The following is a 6,268-nucleotide window of genomic DNA, read 5'->3' on the forward strand; positions in this document are numbered from 1 at the left end:
ATTAAAAGAGGGCAAGTTGAAATTCTGCCAGGCGTGAGTAGAATTATTTGAAAAATTCACAATCTAATAGCCAAACTCATGGCTTCAGTATTCAGTGGCATCTGCATATTGCGTTCAAAGAAGATAGCATTCAGTGAATTACAGTCCCCTCTAAATATATTAGAACAGCAAGGCCAGTTCTTTTGTTTTTGCTATACACTGAAGACATTTGGGATTGAGGTGGATCAGAATTGTAGTTTTCATTTCCTGAAACATCTAGAGGTGTTAAACAATGTAGGACGTGGCACTTTTTGTTTGAACCCACCCACTTGTCAAGTGAGGAAAAATATATTTAACATGTGTCTGGCAGTTGTTTTTTGTTGCCCAAGTGTGACCTGTTAGAGTGATTGTTTAAACATTTAATAGCTCTGAATGTCTGAATGTTTGAGCCCTGGGTTTAACCATTGAAGACTGCATTTGTTGTTAAAAAGGATAAACCAACGTGAAGACCAGAGAACTGTCTAAGGGAGAAAAGCAAGCAATTTTGAAGCCAAGCAAAGAGAGAAAACCGATTAGAGCCATCACCCAAACATTGGGCATAGCCAATACAGCAAACTGAAATGTTCTGATAATGAAACCACTGGTGTAATAACAACCAGACATTGAACATGTCAGCCAAGGAAAGCAGCAGTTAATGACAAAATTGTGAGAGTTGTGAAGAAAACCTTTTAAAAAACAGTCAGAGACATCACCAGCAACCTCCACAGGGCAGGGGTGAAGGTATCACAATCCAGAAATATAGAGGCCATACCACAAGATGTAAACACTCGTCAGCAATAAGAATCTTAAAACCAGATTGGAATTTGCAAAAATATCCAGAGATGAGCCACAAAAGTTCTGGAACCAAAATTAACCTCTATCAAAGTAATAGAAACGCCAAAGTGTGGAGAAAGAATGGATCTGCTCATAATCCAAACCATACAAGCTCATGAGTCAAGCACAGTGAAGGTAGTGTCATGGCATGGGCTTGCATGGATGCTTCTGGAACAGGCCCACTAATCTTTATTGATGTAACTCATTATGGTAGCAAGCAGCACAATCAACTCAGAAGCCTACAGAAACATTGTCTGCCAGTTTACAGAGAAATGCATCCAATCTATTTGGGAGGAACATCATCATGCAGCAAGACAATGATCCAAGACACACTGCCAACACAACAAAGGACTTTCCCCTGATGAAGAGTGAAAATTGAGCATGCATTTCACATCCTGAAGAAAAGTCTTTTAACCCCCTCAGGTTAAGAATTGTCACTAGGAATAACAATTGCAGAGTGCAATAAGTTCTGACTTTTTAATCACTAACAACCAAGGGCAGCTGACTGGGGATTAGGAAATAACACTAATTGAAGCCTGTAAAACAGGGGGAGGCATCAAAATGTCATCAAGAAATGGCAGCAAAGGGGAATTGTTGAAATCGAGGCAAGATCTGGAAAACAGATAACTCAGACAGAACTGCCTGTATGCTGTATTGCCCCAAGAGCATGGTGGAGCACTGTTCTACTGTGTACCTTTGCTTGCACAAACATGATCTGCATGGAAGAGTCATCAAAAGGAAACCTTACCTGTGAGCTCATCACAAAAGTGAATCTCTGATGTATGCAAAACAACATATAGATAACTGAAAGACAGAATGCTGTATACTGATGAAGTAAAAATGGAACTCTTTGGCAACAACCACCAAAATATGTTTGGAGGAAAAAATGGAGTACCATTTGATGGGGAAAAAGGAAAAGAAAAAAAACCCCACCACCTTGCCAACTGTTGATTATAGGGTTGGATCTATTATGCTTTGGGGTTGTGTGGCAGCCTGTGGCACAGGAAACACTGCATGGGTAGATGGAGAAAGCAAATGTGATCAGTGGTCAGTTTGTGGATAGATCGTAAACATGCTGTGCACACAGGATGGACCAAGAGGTGCAGAGTGTCATTTTTACAAGTGTTTGTAGATTTAGATTTAGTAGAAGTCGTCCCAACACCACCTCCAAGCAATGCTGACCAGGCAATGTTCGTGGAGTTTTTGATTACTGCTAATACCTTGAGTGCCCAAAATGTTTGTGGGTGAGATTTGAATAGACACTAATGGAGTAAAAGGCAACTGGCTCTTGTGTCTGATAGAAACCATGAACACTACATCAAGAAGAAAATGGACAGCATAAACAGTAGCGGTCTTGACCAAAAGAGTATTGGTATTTCAAGACAAGCTATTTCACGTCATTGTCTAACAAAGACCTTTTCCATGAAGAACTGCTTGTAAACCACCAGATAGTACCCAAACTTAGACATCTCAACTTGGCCTATCTGGTAGATTGTCCTCCATAATAATGGAAAATATGACAAGTCCAAAAGATTGAGAACAGTGTGATCAATTGGCACAAAGCCAGACCTCTTACTTCACTTGAAGCCGAAAACCCTTGGCAATTAAAGGCGGTTCATAGGGAAGGAGATGCTCGCTGACATCGAGATTGAGCAGATCCAGCCAGCAGTAGCTGTTTCCTGACAGATGACAAGTGCCTTTGTCTCCACTCCTCAACCAAGTGATGATCAATAGCAGCCAAGTACTAAGCCATCAGTACTAGAACAATAGGCTACATCAGAGTCTGACAACAATGAGGAGGTTAAAGAGATAGATGCAAAGATCAACAACGAACTATTTAAAATAAGGACCTGCAGTCTTACTGAGCCATGCCCACAAGGATTTTGAGTCACCAAACAGCCTTTGCCAACATTGATCTCTCAAAGATGGCACAAGGCAACAACCTGAATCTCACCAAAGTCAACAATTGCATGTATGAAGACAATCTTATGTAAGGAGGGACCAGTGCCAAAGATATATATATATATTTTTTGATAAACCTGTGTTTTGTTTGCAACTGTTTGATCTGCATGAGAGCAGAGTATTTTTGTGAATTTTTTGAACAAAAGATCAAAAGTTTAAACAATAAAGACACATTTTCACCACCTTCTTTGCTCATATTTAACAAGGGTGCCAATATTAGTAGAGGGCACTGTACAGTATACGATGAGAAAAATGGAAATAGAAAAATGGATCAAGTTTGTCAGACAACGGTACTATGAGACAGGGCCTAAAGCAATGAAACTCCTATCTTGGAGAATCCGAAAACAACAGGCAAAGGACAATCTATAAAACCAGGAATCGTAAAACCCAAAATGTTTGCAACGAAGACTTCCAACAATCCTTCAAATTTTGTTACAGAGATTTCTAGACTCTTTGGATCTACCATCTATAGGAGAACAAGAGAGCAAAGTGGTATTCAGTTCTTCTACCATTATTTCAGCCACCAGCGCTATGCATCTAAATGGCATAAAACATTTAGGTGCCAAATAATACCTATACTATACCTGTTTTAGCCATATATTGAGAACAAGGGAACCCCCACAATCATGGAGAGAAGCATTAATTTCACATTAATTTCAAAATAAGGGAAAGATAAGAAGGAATGCAGCTCATATTGTAGACCAATATCAATACTAAATGTAGATTATAAATTATTTGGTTCAGTCCTGTCTAAGAGACTGGAGATCATTATCCCCGAGTTGGTGGATCGACACCAAACTGGTTTCATACAAAACAGGCAGACAAAGATTAATTTAATTCTTAAGAAGTATGTACAAGTAATGAGCCATATTACAACAGAAAATATAATTGCAATGTTGGTGAGCCTAGGTGCTGAGTGCTTCACCTCAGTGGGTTGGGATTACCTGTATTGTGTACATGCAAGAGGGCGCACGGTGACTTAGTGGTTAGCACGTTTGCCTCACACCTCCAGGGTCGGGGGTTCGATCCCCACCGTGGCCCTGTGTGTGTGGAGTTTGCATGTTCTCCCCGTGCTGGGGCGGTTCCCTCCAGGTACTCCAGTTTCCCCCCCAAAGACATGCATGGTAGGCTGATTGGTGTGTCTAAAGTGTCCGTAGTGTATGAATGGGTGTGTGAATGTGTATGTGATCCTGCGATGGATTGGCACCCTGTCCAAGGGGTACCCCTTGTGCCCGATGCTCCCTGGGATAGGCTCCAGGTTCCCCGTGACCCTGAAAAGGATAAGGATGGATGTGTTGTATTGAACCTTTGGCTCAAGCAATAATAAGAGTAAGATTACACTATACCTAGGGAAAATACCAGAAACTGTACTAAAGAAGGCTAAATACTTAAAGATACTTCTGGCAAGTGGTAGAAACTTGTAAACTTGTAAATGGTTCACTTATTTTAAAGCTTAATTTAGAAAAATGTGAAGAGTACTGGGGTGTACATCAAGATAAATAGAAAATGTACTGTGATATGATATCTGACATTAACACCAATGATGACATTTTGTTCTTTGTTTTCAAATAAATAAAAAAGGAAGAAGATAGGGGATAGGATCAATTGCCATGATTTCTTGTTGAGATCTAGATTCACACCAGAATCTTCCCCAGCAGGGCCTGTTTAAGGGCCAAAATAGTTTCAAGGAAAGAAGGGCTGCCAGTGTTTGTACCGATTCACCTTGCAAACATAAATGAGATATAGACATGACAACTTGCACCCTTAAAATGAAGTGAATACTGGTACTAGTGATGAGTCCTAACATTTTTGTGTCAAGCGTCTTTGAGTCATGCTGTTGATGCAGCTCTTGGGTTTCAGTGCTCGTTTTGCAGAACTATAAATGCAGGCACTGCTGAATGCTGCACTCTGGCACTCCACACACACACACACACACACACACACACACACACACACTGGAGAGACCTTGGGAGTTAAATGGTGGAGCCTGGGCAAGCAGCAGTGGCTGGGAAGACTGTCCGTGGTGCTGCAGGTCTATATATATATATATATATATATATATATATATATATATATATATATATATATATATATATATATTTGTGTTCTGACCATGAAGGCTAGGTTGGTGCAAGAGTGGTAGAAAAATTAGGCCTCTATCTGAATGGAAGACAGGAGGGCCTTTTCATTCACCAGGACAATCCACTACACTAGTGGGTTTTGTGGGAAAAGGAGTAACCATGACATGTGCAGACACATGCATGAATACACCAACACCAGCTGTTAGAGTACATGAAAAATAAACACCCATGCATTTTTTTATTTTAGATTGAAACCATTCATATCTGTTCATTTTTAGCTTGTTTTTTTAACACATCACCAGTACCCATTTGTTGAGTTTTGTTTTAAAGATCACCAATAGCTGTTTGTCATCAGTTTTGGTTAAACATCATGTTAAACAAACAAACAAAAAAAAAAGATCACAAGTAACACCTGTTTGTTTCAAGTTTGGTTAAAGAGCACCAGTACCCATTTGTTTTGTGGTTAATTGAGTTTTGTTTTAAACTGGTGATGTTTTGTTTGTTTAACCAGTACCAACTGTTTGTTTTGGTTAAAGGGCACCAGTACACTTTTTTGTAGTTTTGTTTTAAGCAGCATCAGTACCTCTATGAGGGTTTTTGTTTGTTTGTTTGTTTTATAAAGATCATTAGTACCCACTTGAGGGTTTGTTTTCAAGTTTTTAAAATGTGACATGTTTGTGTGCTGGAAAAATGTATGGAACTCACCTGCATCTGTATTCTCCTGCATTCTCCAGTGTGTTTAGAGATCACCTGTACCTGTGTGTGTGTGTGTGTGTGTGTGTGTGTGCGCGCATGTTACTGTGTGCATGTGGGTTTAAAGATCACCTGTATCTGTGTTCTCAGTTTTGTTTAAATGTATCATAGGTTTGTTCTCAGATTAGGTTTAAAGGTTTGGTTTGTTCTCAGTTTTGGTTTAAAGAGTACCAGTAGCACAGGCTTGTTCTCAGTTTTGGTTTAAAGAGGACCAGTAGCACAGGTTTGTTCTCAGTTTTGTTTTAAAAAGTTTTGTTTTAAACAGCATCAGTAACTGTTTGTTTTCAAGTTATCAAAATATGTGTTTGTGTACTGGAAAATGTGCATGAAACTCACCTGTATCTGTATGTTCTCTGGCATTCTCCTACGTTCTCCAGTGTGTTTAAAGTTCACATGTATGTTTGTGTGTGTGTGTTTTCTCAGTTTTGGTTTAAAGACCCCCCAGTACCACAGGTTTGATTTCAGTTTTGGTTTAAAGACTGCCAGTACCACAGGTTTGTTCAGTTTTGGTATAAAGAGCACCAGTACCACAGGTTTGTTCAGTTTTGGTTTAAAGAGCACCAGTACCACAAGTTTTTTCAGTTTTGGTTTAAACAGCAGCAGTACCACAGGTTTGTTCT

This window comes from Ictalurus furcatus, chromosome 13, assembly GCF_023375685.1.
Source record: "Ictalurus furcatus strain D&B chromosome 13, Billie_1.0, whole genome shotgun sequence".
In the NCBI taxonomy this organism is placed as follows: Eukaryota; Metazoa; Chordata; class Actinopteri; order Siluriformes; family Ictaluridae; genus Ictalurus; species Ictalurus furcatus.